At 53.1% G+C, this 3,525-nt stretch overlaps 2 non-coding genes across 2 annotated transcripts in view; both read right to left on the minus strand.

Annotated features, from left to right (window-relative positions):
* Positions 1-750, minus strand: part of LOC130700557 (large subunit ribosomal RNA) — a 4,227-nt gene extending 3,477 nt beyond the window's left edge. The window contains exon 1 of the ribosomal RNA XR_009003839.1: positions 1-750. This exon is cut by the window's left edge and continues 3,477 nt beyond it. This is a non-coding gene — a ribosomal RNA (large subunit ribosomal RNA).
* Positions 751-1,601: 851 nt separating this feature from the next.
* LOC130700556 (5.8S ribosomal RNA) lies at positions 1,602-1,754 on the minus strand. The gene has a single exon (XR_009003838.1). It is a non-coding gene; the product is annotated as a 5.8S ribosomal RNA (ribosomal RNA).
* Between the last annotated feature and the right edge of the window lie 1,771 nt (positions 1,755-3,525).

Below are 3,525 nucleotides of genomic sequence, written 5' to 3' on the forward strand. Positions count from 1 at the left end.
CCAACTCTTGCGAGTTGCGCTGCGACGATCCGGGAGGAGACAGGTCACGACCGGGCAGTACCGTTGAGTGACGCCGCGCTCGCCGAGGGCACACGAGGCCCGACAAACTCGCTAACGAACGCCCCGTATGACAGGACACCCAGTCGGTCGCGGAGTCCTACTAGGCCCCCCACTAGCGGACCTTGGCGCGGCTAATGCGTTCCCCACCGGCGATCGAGCTCCCAATTCAGAGAGTCTCTCGCAGCGGGGGCATGCAACCAAGTGCCGGGAGCGGGGGCTCGTTCGACCTTCGAGGGCCCACCCGTTTAACCCCCTGAACGGTTTCACGCACTCTTGAACTCTCTCTTCAAAGTTCTTTTCAACTTTCCCTCGCGGTACTTGTTCGCTATCGGTCTCGTGGCGATATTTAGCCTTAGAAGGAGTTTACCTCCCGCTTAGGGCTGCACGCTCAAGCAACCCGACTCTTGGGAAGGGATCCAATGCACGGTCTCGGCTCGTCTAAGCTACGGGCCTGACACCCTCTGTGGGTTGCTCGCCCCGTTCATGGAGACTTGGACGATAAATACCGGACAGGCGCGCACGATCCTCCCGAACACCACATTCCTCGGCACCCGCTCAACCGGGCGCGAGGTTCGGTGCTGGGCTCATCCCTGTTCGCTCGCCGCTACTAAGGGAATCCTTGTTAGTTTCTTTTCCTCCGCTTACTGATATGCTTAAGTTCAGCGGGTAGTCTCATCTAAACTGAGGTCAGAAATGAAAGGTTTGTTTGGAATGAAAAATCGAACCCTCCTCGCGGTTTTGTTTGTTTTGGTTGCCGGCTTTTTGTATTGAAACAACGCGTAGCGTTATGGCACGTCACCGTACGTTTTTTTTTTGGCGCGAGTCAGCCATCATCCAGCGTGCGATGTTTTCGCGGTGGTCGACACTTCGACACGCCCGGCGCACACGACAAGAAGACGCATGTTGACAAGCAAACGTAAACGAACGAGCGAGCGTTTTTTTTTATTTGCTCCCATCCAAGTGCCTTACGGAAGAGGACACACGCTTTTCGAACTCGCGTACTTCGGTTTTCAAAAATAAAAAAGGTTTCCACTAAGAAGAATTTTTTTTGCGAGAATGAAGAGGGAAGGCGCTAGCTAGCCAGCGTGCGGATCTGCCGCCAATAGAGATCGACCACTGCCTTTGCTCTATTTACGTAGCGACTGCGCCGCACGCGCGCCCCGTTTTTCTCCACTCTCGCTTCTCCTTCATTTCCCCCTTTTTTTTTTGGCGAAGACCGAAACGAGAAAGACGCGTGAACGTGTCCACCCCGACATCGAACACTATAGAAGGGAAACAAGTATCCGCTCACCCGCCGCTTTTGCGGCGAATGCCGCGTACGCAGCCGAACAACCCCAAATCCGTGAGATGGTGTTTTTTTCATTTCTGTTGAAGCGACTCTTTTTGCAAAGAGTCGATTGTATTTGAGGCATCGCGGACACTTAAGTCGCGCGGCACCCAGATGGCGAGACGTCTACATTCCCACGATCGTTCCGAGCTAATGAAAGCCCGGACTTCAACGTGTGGAATGAAACAACATCTCTAAGCGTTCATCATTCGACCGACCCTCAGTCAGATGTGGCCCGAGCGCGAAGCTGGGCCGCCATTTACGTTCAAGATTTCGATGCTCCATGTGTTCTGCAGTTCGCATGGATTAGCGCACTTTGCTGCGCTCTTCATCGATCCACGAGCCTAGTGATCCACCGTTCAGGGTCGTACTGTAAACGACACAATTCGTTTGTCTCTCCATTTCTCTTCTCTCCGACGAATTCTCGCCACGTCGAGCGGTGAAGCCCAAAGTTTTGAAAAAATTCGAAGGTGATCGAGAGCCGGCGAGGCTTTGCAAATAAACTCTCGTACTAGATTTTTTTTTTTTTTTTGGTTTTGGTGACGCGTGTTTCGTGCCGACGAGCGACTTGTGATCGCATCGACACTCTTCACGCTTGTTTGGTTTTTCGAGGGCGGAAGACGCGGTTTGTAGAGAAAAAAAGTGTTCGAACGAAAACGTTTGCTTTTGTGCGGTTGCGTTTCGTGCCGGAGCAACCAACGCAAGGATCCCCCGCAACAATTTTCGTTTTCGTCGGCAGTTTGCTCGTCGCAGTCTTTTTTTTTTTTTTACGCATCCATCGAAGCCTTTTTCGAAAGTCTAGCGATCGAATCAGCACTGGCGTACACGCTTTAAACCGTCGCGCATCAGAGCGCCTGGTACCGTGTGTGCTGAAACATCTCATCAACTCAATCTCCGAAGGCAACGACATCGTACGGATGCTTATCAAGAAGAAGACCTTCTGAAGCGGCTCGCCGAGAAACCGTTTCGGTTCTCACACTTATCTCAACGTCGAACGCCGACAAAAAAATGGTTTAGAAACCGATTTTTTTTTGTTTTTCGGTACATAAACCGAAGACCGAGTCGCGTGCGCGACCCGGCCTCGCGTTTTTTTGGTTTTGTTTCGTTGCTTTTTCGCGCGTGAACGCTGAACGCTAAGAGCTCTTTCGTATCGTTTATGATCCTTCCGCAGGTTCACCTACGGAAACCTTGTTACGACTTTTACTTCCTCTAAAGGATCAAGTTCGAACATCTTTCAGTCTCGCCGTTAGTAGGACCGAACACGCAGAGGTTGCCCCCCACGAGCCGGACCCCGACAAGCCCGTCCGAAGTCCTCACTAAATCATTCAATCGGTAGTAGCGACGGGCGGTGTGTACAAAGGGCAGGGACGTAATCGACGCGGGCTGACCCGCGCCTACTAGGGATTCCTGGTTCATGGGGATCATTGCAGTCCCCAATCCCAACCACGAAGGAGGTTCAGCGGTTACCCGGTCCTTTCGGACAGGGAGAGTGAAACACGCTGATTCCTTCAGTGTAGCGCGCGTGCGGCCCAGGACATCTAAGGGCATCACAGACCTGTTATTGCTCACTGTCACGCGGCTGGACGCCGCTTGTCCCTCTAAGAAGACTTGTGACGGACGCGAGAGCAGGAGGTATCGCCGGGGATGACGACGACCGAGAAACAAGAGACCGAGCCCCCGCAAAACCCCCCCCACTACGCAGCCCGACTGAAAGAAAAAGAAGAAGCCGACGCGAACGCCAACTCCTCCCAATCCCTCCAACCGAATCCACGCAGCAGAAAGAAGCCCGCTAAAGAACCCGGCCCCTTCCACCCGAACCGCCGCCACCTGATCCCGACGCCTCCGTACCCCCTTCGGTTTCAATTGATAATAGCAGGCTAGAGTCTCGTTCGTTATCGGAATTAACCAGACAAATCGCTCCACCAACTAAGAACGGCCATGCACCACCACCCACCGAATCAAGAAAGAGCTCTCAATCTGTCAATCCTTCCAGTGTCCGGGCCTGGTGAGGTTTCCCGTGTTGAGTCAAATTAAGCCGCAGGCTCCACTCCTGGTGGTGCCCTTCCGTCAATTCCTTTAAGTTTCAGCTTTGCAACCATACTTCCCCCGGAACCCAAAGACTTTGGTTTCCCGGAAGC

Source organism: Daphnia carinata, chromosome 8, assembly GCF_022539665.2.
Source record: "Daphnia carinata strain CSIRO-1 chromosome 8, CSIRO_AGI_Dcar_HiC_V3, whole genome shotgun sequence".
NCBI lineage: Eukaryota > Metazoa > Arthropoda > Branchiopoda > Diplostraca > Daphniidae > Daphnia > Daphnia carinata.